General features: G+C 31.0%; 1 protein-coding gene across 1 annotated transcript in view; it reads left to right on the plus strand.

Annotated features, from left to right (window-relative positions):
- Positions 1-15,732, plus strand: part of raver2 (ribonucleoprotein, PTB-binding 2) — a gene marked incomplete at both ends in the record, with an annotated part of 102,305 nt that overhangs the window by 83,802 nt on the left and 2,771 nt on the right. The window lies entirely within an intron of this gene.

Consider the following 15,732-nt stretch of genomic DNA (forward strand, 5'->3'; position numbering starts at 1 on the left):
AAGTGTAGAAGATCTCAGAGCAGCGTTGGTGTGCGGTTTGTCCGTGTTTTTATTTCGAGACAGTGACGCGTCTCTCAGACACCGATATCCTGTCAGAGGCAGCAGCACATCACTCTGCACCCAGCAGCTGATACTGTAGTCATCTCTCTACACATACACTGAGTGGACAGACTCGCTCTTATCTGTGTGTGACTGTGAAGTCATGTGTTCGCTCAAAGGGTTTCGTTTCATGGAAGAGTTGTATTCTGGTCCACAGAGCTCACTGCTGGTGGAGCTGGAGACTGTGATATACAAACCAAACCACACACACAAGAGCGCCGCTGGGTGAGATGCTCACCCGCTGCAATGCGCCTGTTCTTCTTAGCAGATGAAAATATCTCTCTATCTTTCAAACTTTCTTTTCTTATCCGGGCACAAGAAGTAGATCAGACTGGTCTTTGTCCACGATAATGGAATTAAATCTGAACCTCCATCATCCAGACAAACCTCCTGAATTAGTTGCTAAAGTGTTGCTGTGCTGCCTTTGTTTTGATAATTTCCCTAATATAATGTGTTGATTATTTCTGCAGCTCCTAGCTTTTGGTTGCTAAGTAACGACAGAGTGCGTCCCTCAAGTGCCTCGGTCAAAAACACCCTTGGCTTCTGCCAGGCATTGTGTAGATGTGACCTGCTTGGTTTTTTTGAAATGTGGCCGTGGCTGGATAACACTTTACAGTAAGGGTCCCTTAATTAACGTTAGTTAGTACATAATTAAGCATTAATTAACTGTTTAATAATATATGAATAATCATTCTTATGCATTACTTAGCATTAGTTAACATCTTAGTTAATATACATTAATAAGCAAATAGTATAGTATGACTTTTTTGTCAAATTTTGGACGACATACTATACTATGACTTTTTTGTCAAATTTTGGACGACATACTATACTATGACTTTTTTGTCAAATTTTGGATGACATACTATACTATGACTTTTTGGTCTAATTTTGGACGACATACTATACTATGACTTTTTTGTCAAATTTTGGACGACATACTATACTATGACTTTTTTGTCAAATTTTGGACGACATACTATACTATGACTTTTTTGTCAAATTTTGGATGACATACTATACTATGACTTTTTGGTCTAATTTTGGACGACATACTATACTATGACTTTTTTGTCAAATTTTGGAGGACATACTATACTATGACTTTTTTGTCAAATTTTGGACGACATACTATACTATGACTTTTTTGTCAAATTTTGGACGACATACTATACTATGACTTTTTTGTCAAATTTTGGACGACATACTATACTATGACTTTTTTGTCAAATTTTGGATGACATACTATACTATGACTTTTTGGTCTAATTTTGGACGACATACTATACTATGACTTTTTGGTCAAATTTTGGACGACATACTATACTATGACTTTTTTGTCAAATTTTGGACGACATACTATACTATGACTTTTTTGTCAAATTTTGGACGACATACTATACTATGACTTTTTGGTCTAATTTTGGACGACATACTATACTATGACTTTTTTGTCAAATTTTGGACGACATACTATACTATGACTTTTTGGTCAAATTTTGGACGACATACTATACTATGACTTTTTGGTCAAATTTTGGACGACATACTATACTATGAATTTTTTGTCAAATTTTGAACGACATACTATACTATGAATTTTTTGTCAAATTTTGAACGACATACTATACTATGAATTTTTTGTCAAATTTTGAACGACATACTATACTATGGCTTTTTTGTAAAATTTTGGACGACATACTATAGTATGACTTTTTTGTCAAATTTTGGACGACATACTATACGATGACTTTTTGATCTAATTTTGGATGACATACTATACTATGACTTTTTGGTCAAATTTTGGATGACGGTATACTATGACTTTTTTTGTCAAATTTTGGACGACATACTATTCTATGACTTTTTTGTCAAATTTTGGACGACATACTATACTATGACTTTTTTGTCAAATTTTGGACGACATACTATACTATGACTTTTTGGTCAAATTTTGGACGGCATACTATACTATGAATTTTTGGTCAAATTTTGGACGACATACTATACTATGACTTTTTGGTCAAATTTTGGACGACATACTATACTATGACTTTTTGGTCAAATTTTGGACGACATACTATACTATGAATTTTTTGTCAAATTTTGAACGACATACTATACTATGACTTTTTGGTCAAATTTTGGATGACATACTATACTATGACTTTTTGGTCAATTTTTGGAAGACATACTATACTATGAATTTTTTGTAAAATTTTGGACGACATACTATAGTATGACTTTTTTGTCAAATTTTGGACGACATACTATACTATGACTTTTTTGTCAAATTTTGGACGACATACTATACTATGACTTTTTGGTCAAATTTTGGACGACATACTATACTATGAATTTTTTGTCAAATTTTGGATGACATAGTATAGTATGACTTTTTGGTCAAATTTTGGACGACATACTATACTATGACTTTTTTGTCAAATTTTGGATGACATACTATACTATGACTTTTTGGTCAAATTTTGGACGACATACTATACTATGACATTTTGGTCAAATTTTGGATGACATAATATAGTATGACTTTTTTGTCAAATTTTGGACGACAAACTATACTTTGACATTTTGGTCAAATTTTGGATGACATACTATACTATGACTTTTTGGTCAAATTTTGAACGACATACTATATAGTATGACTTTTTGGTCAAATTTTGGACGACATACTATACTATGACTTTTTGGTCAAATTTTGGATGACATACTATACTATGACTTTTTGGTCAATTTTTGGAAGACATACTATACTATGACTTTTTTGTAAAATTTTGGACGACATACTATAGTATTACTTTTTTGTCAAATTTTGGACGACATACTATAGTATGACTTTTTTGTCAAATTTTGGATGACATACTATACTATGACTTTTTGGTCAAATTTTGGAGGACATACTATACTATGACTTTTTGGTCAAATTTTGGATGACGTATACTATGACTTTTTTGTCAAATTTTGGACGACATACTATACTATGACTTTTTTGTCAAATTTTGGACGACATACTATACTATGACTTTTTGGTCAAATTTTGGACGACATACTATACTATGAATTTTTGGTCAAATTTTGGACGACATACTATTCTATGACTTTTTGGTCAATTTTTGGACGACATACTATACTATGACTTTTTTGTCAAATTTTGGACGACAAACTATACTATGACTTTTTGGTCAAATTTTGGACGACATACTATACTATGACTTTTTGTCAAATTTTGGACGACATACTATACTATGACTTTTTGGTCAAATTTTGGACGACATACTATACTATGACTTTTTGGTCAATTTTTGGACGACATACTATACTATGACTTTTTGGTCAAATTTTGGACGACATACTATACTATGAATTTTTTGTCAAATTTTGGACGACATACTATACTATGAATTTTTTGTCAAATTTTGGACGACATACTATACTATGACTTTTTTGTCAAATTTTTGACGACATACTATACTGTGACTTTTTAGTCAAATTTTGGACGACATACTATACTATGAATTTTTTGTCAAATTTTGGACAACATACTATACTGTGACTTTTTTGTCAAATTTTGGACGACATACTATACTATGACATTTTGGTCAAATTTTGGATGAAATACTATAGTATGACTTTTTGGTCAAATTTTGGACGACATACTATACTATGAATTTTTTGTCAAATTTTGGATGACATACTATACTATGACTTTTGGTCAAATTTTGGACGACATACTATACTATGAATTTTTTGTCAAATTTTGGACGACATACTATACTATGACTTTTTGGTCAAATTTTGGATGACGGTATACTATGACTTTTTTGTCAAATTTTGGACGACATACTATACTATGACTTTTTTGTCAAATTTTGGACGACATACTATACTATGACTTTTTGGTCAAATTTTGGACGACATACTATACTATGAATTTTTGGTCAAATTTTGGACGACATACTATTCTATGACTTTTTGGTCAATTTTTGGACGACATACTATACTATGACTTTTTTGTCAAATTTTGGACGACAAACTATACTATGACTTTTTTGTCAAATTTTGGACGACATACTATACTATGACTTTTTGTCAAATTTTGGACGACATACTATACTATGACTTTTTGGTCAAATTTTGGACGACATACTATACTATGACTTTTTGGTCAATTTTTGGACGACATACTATACTATGACTTTTTTGTCAAATTTTGGACGACATACTATACTATGAATTTTTTGTCAAATTTTGGACGACATACTATACGATGAATTTTTTGTCAAATTTTGGACGACATACTATACTATGACTTTTTTGTCAAATTTTTGACGACATACTATACTGTGACTTTTTTGTCAAATTTTGGACGACATACTATACTATGAATTTTTTGTCAAATTTTGGACGACATACTATACTGTGACTTTTTTGTCAAATTTTGGACGACATACTATACTATGACATTTTGGTCAAATTTTGGATGAAATACTATAGTATGACTTTTTTGTCAAATTTTGGATGACATACTATACTATGAATTTTTTGTCAAATTTTGGATGACATACTATACTATGACTTTTGGTCAAATTTTGGACGACATACTATACTATGAATTTTTTGTCAAATTTTGGATGACATACTATACTATGACTTTTTGGTCAAATTTTGGACGACATACTATTCTATGACTTTTTGGTCAAATTTTGGACGACATACTATAGTATGACTTTTTGGTCAAATTTTGGACGACATACTATAGTATGACTTTTTGTCAAATTTTGGACGACATACGATACTATGACTTTTTGGTCAAATTTTGGACGACATACTATACTATGACTTTTTGGTAAAATTTTGGACAACATACTATACTATGACATTTTGGTCAAATTTTGGACGACATAATATAGTATGACTTTTTTGTCAAATTTTGGACAACATACTATACTATGACTTTTTGGTCAAATTTTGGATGACATACTATACTATGACTTTTTGGTCAAATTTTGGACGACAAACTATACTATGACTTTTTGGTCAAATTTTGGACGACATACTATACTATGACATTTTGGTCAAATTTTGGATGACATACTATAGTATGACTTTTTTGTCAAATTTTGGACGACATACTATACTATGAATTTTTTGTCAAATTTTGGATGACATACTATACTATGACTTTTTTGTCAAATTTTGGACGACATACTATACTATGAATTTTTTGTCAAATTTTGGACGACATACTATACTATGACTTTTTGGTCAAATTTTGGACGACATACTATACTATGAATTTTTGGTCAAATTTTGGACGACATACTATACTATAAATTTTTTGTCAAATTTTGGATGACATACTATACTATGACTTTTTGGTCAAATTTTGGACGACATACTATACTATGACTTTTTGGTCAAATTTTGGATGACAGTATACTATGACTTTTTTGTCAAATTTTGGACGACATACTATACTATGACTTTTTTGTCAAATTTTGGATGTCATACTATACTATGACTTTTTGGTCTAATTTTGGACGACATACTATACTATGACTTTTTGGTCAAATTTTGGACGACATACTATACTATGACTTTTTGGTCAATTTTTGGACGACATACTATACTATGACTTTTTTGTCAAATTTTGGACGACAAACTATACTATGACTTTTTTGTCAAATTTTGGATGACATACTGTACTATGACTTTTTTGTCAAATTTTGGACGACATACTATACTATGACTTTTTGGTCAAATTTTGGACGACATACTATACTATGACTTTTTGGTCAATTTTTGGACGACATACTATACTATGACTTTTTTGTCAAATTTTGGACGACATACTATACTATGAATTTTTTGTCAAATTTTGGACGACATACTATACTGTAAAATTTGTTGTCAAATTTTGGACGACATACTATACTGTGACTTTTTTGTCAAATTTTGGACGACATACTATACTATGAATTTTTTGTCAAATTTTGGACGACATACTATACTGTGACTTTTTGGTCAAATTTTGGACGACATACTATACTATGACTTTTTGGTCAAATTTTGGATGACATACTATACTATGACTTTTTGGTCAAATTTTGGACGACATACTATACTATGAATTTTTTGTCAATTTTTGGACGACATACTATACTATGACTTTTTTGTCAAATTTTGGACGACATACTATACTATGAATTTTTTGTCAAATTTTGGACGACATACTATACTATGACTTTTTGGTCAAATTTTGGATGTCATACTATACTATGACTTTTTGGTCAAATTTTGGACGACATACTATACTATGACTTTTTTGTCAAATTTTGGATGACATACTATACTATGACTTTTTTGTCAAATTTTGGACGACATACTATACTATGAATTTTTTGTCAAATTTTGGACGACATACTATACTATGACTTTTTGTTCAAATTTTGGACGACATACTATACTATGAATTTTTTGTCAAATTTTGGACGACATACTATACTATGACTTTTTTGTCAAATTTTGGACGACATACTATACTATGACTTTTTTGTCAAATTTTGGATGACATACTATACTATGACTTTTTGGTCAAATTTTGGACGACATACTATACTATGACTTTTTGGTCAAATTTTGGACGACATACTATACTATGACTTTTTGGTCAATTTTTGGACGACATACTATACTATGACTTTTTTGTCAAATTTTGGACGACATACTATACTATGAATTTTTTGTCAAATTTTGGACGACATACTATACTGTAAAATTTGTTGTCAAATTTTGGACGACATACTATACTGTGACTTTTTTGTCAAATTTTGGACGACATACTATACTATGAATTTTTTGTCAAATTTTGGACGACATACTATACTGTGACTTTTTGGTCAAATTTTGGACGACATACTATACTATGACTTTTTGGTCAAATTTTGGACGACATACTATACTATGACTTTTTGGTCAAATTTTGGACGACATACTATACTATGACTTTTTGGTCAAATTTTGGATGTCATACTATACTATGACTTTTTGGTCAAATTTTGGACGACATACTATACTATGACTTTTTTGTAAAATTTTGGATGACATACTATACTATGACTTTTTTGTCAAATTTTGGACGACATACTATACTATGAATTTTTTGTCAAATTTTGGACGACATACTATACTATGACTTTTTGGTCAAATTTTGGACGACATACTATACTATGAATTTTTTGTCAAATTTTGGACGACATACTATACTATGACTTTTTTGTCAAATTTTGGATGACATACTATACTATGACTTTTTGGTCAAATTTTGGACGACATACTATACTATGACTTTTTGGTCAAATTTTGGACAACATACTATACTATGACATTTTGGTCAAATTTTGGACGACATAATATAGTATGACTTTTTTGTCAAATTTTGGACAACATACTATACTATGACTTTTTGGTCAAATTTTGGATGACATACTATACTATGACTTTTTGGTCAAATTTTGGACGACAAACTATACTATGACTTTTTGGTCAAATTTTGGACGACATACTATACTATGACATTTTGGTCAAATTTTGGATGACATACTATAGTATGACTTTTTTGTCAAATTTTGGACGACATACTATACTATGAATTTTTTGTCAAATTTTGGATGACATACTATACTATGACTTTTTTGTCAAATTTTGGACGACATACTATACTATGAATTTTTTGTCAAATTTTGGACGACATACTATACTATGACTTTTTGGTCAAATTTTGGACGACATACTATACTATGAATTTTTGGTCAAATTTTGGACGACATACTATACTATAAATTTTTTGTCAAATTTTGGATGACATACTATACTATGACTTTTTGGTCAAATTTTGGACGACATACTATACTATGACTTTTTGGTCAAATTTTGGATGACAGTATACTATGACTTTTTTGTCAAATTTTGGACGACATACTATACTATGACTTTTTTGTCAAATTTTGGATGTCATACTATACTATGACTTTTTGGTCTAATTTTGGACGACATACTATACTATGACTTTTTGGTCAAATTTTGGACGACATACTATACTATGACTTTTTGGTCAATTTTTGGACGACATACTATACTATGACTTTTTTGTCAAATTTTGGATGACATACTGTACTATGACTTTTTTGTCAAATTTTGGACGACATACTATACTATGACTTTTTGGTCAAATTTTGGACGACATACTATACTATGACTTTTTGGTCAATTTTTGGACGACATACTATACTATGACTTTTTTGTCAAATTTTGGACGACATACTATACTATGAATTTTTTGTCAAATTTTGGACGACATACTATACTGTAAAATTTGTTGTCAAATTTTGGACGACATACTATACTGTGACTTTTTTGTCAAATTTTGGACGACATACTATACTATGAATTTTTTGTCAAATTTTGGACGACATACTATACTGTGACTTTTTTGTCAAATTTTGGACGACATACTATACTATGACTTTTTGGTCAAATTTTGGATGACATACTATACTATGACTTTTTGGTCAAATTTTGGACGACATACTATTCTATGACTTTTTGGTCAAATTTTGGACGACATACTATACTATGACTTTTTTGTAAAATTTTGGATGACATACTATACTATGACTTTTTTGTCAAATTTTGGACGACATACTATACTATGAATTTTTTGTCAAATTTTGGACGACATACTATACTATGACTTTTTGGTCAAATTTTGGACGACATACTATACTATGAATTTTTTGTCAAATTTTGGACGACATACTATACTATGACTTTTTTGTCAAATTTTGGATGACATACTATACTATGACTTTTTGGTCAAATTTTGGACGACATACTATACTATGACTTTTTGGTCAAATTTTGGATGACAGTATACTATGACTTTTTTGTCAAATTTTGGACATCATACTATACTATGACTTTTTGGTCAAATTTTGGATGTCATACTATACTATGACTTTTTGGTCTAATTTTGGACGACATACTATACTATGACTTTTTTGTCAAATTTTGGACGACATACTATACTATGACTTTTTTGTCAAATTCTGGACGACATACTATACTATGACTTTTTTGTTAATTTTGGATGACATACTATACTATGACTTTTTGGTCAAATTTTGGACGACATACTATACTATGACTTTTTGGTCAAATTTTGGATGACAGTGTACTATGACTTTTTGGTCAAATTTTGGACGACATACTATACTATGACTTTTTTGTCTAATTTTGGACGACATACTATACTATGACTTTTTGTCAAATTTTGGATGACATACTATACTATGACTTTTTGGTCAAATTTTGGACGACATACTATACTATGACTTTTTGGTCAAATTTTGGATGACAGTATACTATGACTTTTTTGTCAAATTTTGGACGACATACTATACTATGACTTTTTGTCGAATTTTGGACTACAAACTATACTATGACTTTTTGTCAAATTTTGGATGACATACTATACTATGACTTTTTGGTCAAATTTTGGACGACATACTATACTATGACTTTTTGGTCAATTTTTGGACGACATACTATACTATGACTTTTTTGTCAAATTTTGGACGACAAACTATACTATGACTTTTTTGTCAAATTTTGGATGACATACTGTACTATGACTTTTTTGTCAAATTTTGGACGACATACTATACTATGACTTTTTGGTCAAATTTTGGACGACATACTATACTATGACTTTTTGGTCAATTTTTGGACGACATACTATACTATGACTTTTTTGTCAAATTTTGGACGACATACTATACTATGAATTTTTTGTCAAATTTTGGACGACATACTATACTGTGACTTTTTTGTCAAATTTTGGACGACATACTATACTATGACTTTTTGGTCAAATTTTGGATGACATACTATACTATGACTTTTTGGTCAAATTTTGGACGACATACTATTCTATGACTTTTTGGTCAAATTTTGGACGACATACTATACTATGACTTTTTTGTAAAATTTTGGACGACATACTATAGTATGACTTTTTTGTCAAATTTTGGACGACATACCATACTATGACTTTTTTGTCAAATTTTGGATGACATACTATACTATGACTTTTTGGTCAAATTTTGGATGACAGTATACTATGACTTTTTTGTCAAATTTTGGACATCATACTATACTATGACTTTTTGGTCAAATTTTGGATGTCATACTATACTATGACTTTTTGGTCTAATTTTGGACGACATACTATACTATGACTTTTTTGTCAAATTTTGGACGACATACTATACTATGACTTTTTTGTCAAATTCTGGACGACATACTATACTATGACTTTTTTGTTAAATTTTGGATGACATACTATACTATGACTTTTTGGTCAAATTTTGGACGACATACTATACTATGACTTTTTGGTCAAATTTTGGATGACAGTGTACTATGACTTTTTTGTCAAATTTTGGACGACATACTATACTATGACTTTTTTGTCTAATTTTGGACGACATACTATACTATGACTTTTTGTCAAATTTTGGATGACATACTATACTATGACTTTTTGGTCAAATTTTGGACGACATACTATACTATGACTTTTTGGTCAAATTTTGGATGACAGTATACTATGACTTTTTTGTCAAATTTTGGACGACATACTATACTATGACTTTTTGTCGAATTTTGGACTACAAACTATACTATGACTTTTTGTCAAATTTTGGATGACATACTATACTATGACTTTTTGGTCAAATTTTGGACGACATACTATACTATGACTTTTTGGTCAATTTTTGGACGACATACTATACTATGACTTTTTTGTCAAATTTTGGACGACAAACTATACTATGACTTTTTTGTCAAATTTTGGATGACATACTGTACTATGACTTTTTTGTCAAATTTTGGACGACATACTATACTATGACTTTTTGGTCAAATTTTGGACGACATACTATACTATGTCTTTTTGGTCAATTTTTGGACGACATACTATACTATGACTTTTTTGTCAAATTTTGGACGACATACTATACTATGAATTTTTTGTCAAATTTTGGACGACATACTATACTGTGACTTTTTTGTCAAATTTTGGACGACATACTATACTATGACTTTTTGGTCAAATTTTGGATGACATACTATACTATGACTTTTTGGTCAAATTTTGGACGACATACTATTCTATGACATTTTGGTCAAATTTTGGACGACATACTATACTATGACTTTTTTGTAAAATTTTGGACGACATACTATAGTATGACTTTTTTGTCAAATTTTGGACGACATACCATACTATGACTTTTTTGTCAAATTTTGGATGACATACTATACTATGACTTTTTGGTCAAATTTTGGACGACATACTATACTATGACATTTTTGTCAAATTTTGGATGACATACTATACTATGACATTTTGGTCAAATTTTGGACGACATACTATACTATGACTTCTTGTCGAATTTTGGACTACATACTATACTATGACTTTTTGTCAAATTTTGGATGACATACTATACTATGACTTTTTGGTCAAATTTTGGACGACATACTATACTATGACTTTTTGGTCAATTTTTGGACGACATACTATACTATGACTTTTTTGTCAAATTTTGGACGACAAACTATACTATGACTTTTTTGTCAAATTTTGGATGACATACTGTACTATGACTTTTTTGTCAAATTTTGGACGACATACTATACTATGACTTTTTGGTCAAATTTTGGACCACATAATAAGGTATTCGTCTTTGGTCAAATTTTGGATGACATAGTATAGTATGACTTTTTGGTCAAATTTTGGATGACAAAAGTATGAGTTTTTTTCTAAAATGTCGGAGGACAAGTCACTGACTTTTTAGGCAATATACTTAACTATGACTGTTTTGAGCGACACACTAACCTATGACTTGGCTGCAAAAGCTGGGTCTTGAACCCACCTTCTTCAGATTCGGAGACCAGTGCTTTATCCATTAGGCCAAGGATATCACGTTTGTCAACGTATCGGCAACCACAAATGCCGCGATATCACCCTCGCGGTCGCGGTTCAAATCCCGTGTCTGCCCGAACTTATTAAATCGCAAACTACATGTAAATAGATTGTTACGGTACTAATTAACCAGTTTTTGCTTGTAAACATTTCAGTATTTATTTGGTTTATCGTAATGACTGTTTTCGTAATATTATAACTTGTATAAGCTTACTAACAGTGTGTGCTGTATGTTAACATTAAAATATTTTGTTTAGCACAATTATTGACTATTACCAGTAATATAAAAGGTAAAAGGTTACCATTTTCTTTTTATGTAAGCCTTACTTACCGTTATGATTAAGCAATATATTCATTAAGACACATCAAATTTGTGCATGGGACTAATAAAGGATTTTATATTATGATGTGCATCGTATTTGAATGAAAAACAAAACTTAATGTACAAAGTAATTTTAATTCAAATTTATTACAAACAAATAAAAACAGTAATAAAATCAGAGCGTTCTAATAAATATATACACATGTAAGCAATAATGCAACTCCAGTGAAATGGTCAATATAACAGAACAGCTTATAGCAATATACATTAATATATACTGTACATGTAAAACAGTACCACATAAATTAACATTTTCTAAATTATCATGGTGGAGCACCTTTATTTTTTCCATAACCCCGGGCTTCAAGTAAAACTCATTTTCCCCTACACTTCAAGTACTGCTGGTGGGTGGCAGGGTCCTGCTCCCTCCTACTGCTTGCAGGTGATGGTTTCACTCTTCTTACTGTACCACAGGGAGCAGTGGTTGTGGCGCAAGTAGGAGAGGTTGTGGGACAGGCTGGAGAGGTTGTGGGACAGGCTGGGGAGGTTGTGGAGCTGGTTGAGGAGTTGGCTCAAGAGGAAAGGCGACAACAAAAGGCACGACCGTCTCCCCTCTTCCTAAATTTAGGATCCATTCTGTAACTAAAACAATTCTGGAACAAAAACAAACGACGACTGTTAAAATATGCTTGGTCTGATATCTTGCTGCAAATAATTTTATCTTGTATTAGTAGACTTATCACTCAGTCTACCTTGTAATGTATGTATAGATGGAAGGATGGATGCATGCATGGAGGTATGTGTGAAAGTACAAGTATGTGTATATGCATGTGTGGGGACATGAATGTATGTTTATGTATATACTGTTGCCCATAAAGTTGGAATCAAATACTTTTTACCTCTTCTCATGAAATGATTGTGTCGATGTGATTTATTCTTGAAAGATGAAGTGTATATCTTCTCAAAACTTTATTGATCAATATCTAATAACACATAAATAACCATTAAAAGATCCATGTGTCTGAACACCCAACTTTAATAGTGTATCTGCCTTACAAATATATTTTTCTGTCCATACAATGTATTGTATGTAATGTATGATTATGCTTTTTCCTTCTTTTTTTTATACTGTATAGTATGACGTTTTTGTCAAGTTTTGGACCCAAAATTTTTTTTCAAAAAAATTGGCAGCTTTTGGATGATGACATAGTATAGTATGTCGTTTTTGTCAAATTTTGGACCAAATTTTATTTTATTTTTATTTGTCAGATTTTATACTATGTAGTACGTCATACTATAGTATGACGTAGTATGACGTTTTTGTCAAGTTTTGGACCAAAATTTTTTTATTTTTTTAAATTGTCAGATTTTGGACGACATAGTATTGTATGACGTACTACATAGTATAATATGACGTTTTTGTCAAGTTTTGGACCAAAAAAATGTTTTTCAAAAAAATTGTCAGCTTTTGGATGACATAGTATAGTTTGTCGTTTTTGTCAAATTTTGGACCAATTTTTTTTTTTTTTAATTGTCAGATTTTATACTATGTTGTACGTCGTACTACATAGTATAGTATGACGTAGTATGACGTTTTTGTCAAGTTTTGGACCAAAAAATGTTTTTTGTTTTTTTTAAATTGTCAGATTTTGGACGACATAGTATAGTATGACATACTACATAGTATAGTATGGAGTTTTTTGTCAAGTTTTGGACCAAAAAAATGTTTTTCAAAATAGTTGTCAGATTTTGGACGACATCGTATAGTATGTGGTTTTTGTCAAATTTTGGACCAATTTTTTTTTTTCAAAAATTTGTCACATTTTGGACGACATAGTATAGTATGACGTACTACATAGTATACTATGACGTTTTTGTCAAGTTTTGGACCAAAAAAATGTTTTTCAAAAAAATTGTCCGATTTTGGACGTTAAAGTATAGTACGTTGTTTTTGTGCAATTTTGGACCAAAGTTTTTTTTCAAAAAAGGTCACATTTTGGAATCATAGTATAGTATGACGTACTACATAGTAAACTATGTCGTTTTTGTCAAATTTTGGACCAAAAAAATGTTTTCAAAAAAATTGTCCGATTTCGGACGACATAGTATAGTATGTTGTTTTTGTCAAATTTTGGACCACATTTTTTTTTTTAAAAATGGTCATATTTTGGACGACATAGTATATTATGACGTACTACATAGTATAGTATGACGGCAGTAAGTTTTTGGTCAAATTTTGGATGACATACTATAATATGGCTTTCTGGTCAAATTTTGGACGACATAGTAACCTATTCATCTTTGGTCAAATTTTGGAAGACATGCTATAGTATGACTTTCTGGTCAAATTTTGGACCACATAACCTATTAATTTTTGGTCAAATTTTGGACGACATACTGTAGTACGACTTTTTGGTCAAATTTAGCCGTTATACTATAGTATGACATTTTGGGCAAATTTCGGACGACATACAAAAGTATGACTTCTTTGTCAAATTTTGGACAACATTCTATAATACGACTTTTGGTCAAATTTTGGACAAAATACGAAACTGACTTTTTGGTCAAATTTTGGACTACATACTAAACAATGACTTTTTTTGGTAAAATGCTTTATGGGATTTCTTCCACTGCATTTAAACTAATAGTGGTTAAGTAATTTACCACTGCTATGCGGATATATGTTAACACTTAGGGTCCAATCAATGTCAGTCAATTTTTATACATCCTCTTCTGCTTCAGAACTAAAGTCCTAACCCTGTCATTCTCCCACACCAAAGTTCATGGAGAAACTTAACCATTTTACATTGTGATGTGCTTCAATCCACTGCTGCCTCCATCATTAAGTACAAATAGCTTATCATGTGTTGTTGTGACTTTGAAAGTTCAAAGATCATCTATAGGCTTTAGTAAAACAAACTCACCAAATGTGGCAGCATCAGACCAGCAGCTTCTGTGCACGTGAGCTAAAAAAATGCTGCTTTTCTCTCTGGATTTCGGTGCAGGAAAGTGATTTGGTTTTTAAACGTTATTTTCATGCCAGAAAATGCCATCTAGCAATGATGAAAAAGCAGCAAACAAATACCTAAGGTATCAGAGACTTAAATGGGCATAGCGACTTGGCTACAATCTGTTTTTCCGTCTGTCCAGTGAGTGTCCAGCTCCTATAGGCTTGTCCACAGAAATGGCAGCACAGGTGTTCGCATACCAGGCCAAGTCAGTTTTGATAATGTGTCCTTAA

Source organism: Microchirus variegatus (genome assembly GCF_963457635.1).
Source record: "Microchirus variegatus genome assembly, chromosome: 4".
NCBI lineage: Eukaryota > Metazoa > Chordata > Actinopteri > Pleuronectiformes > Soleidae > Microchirus > Microchirus variegatus.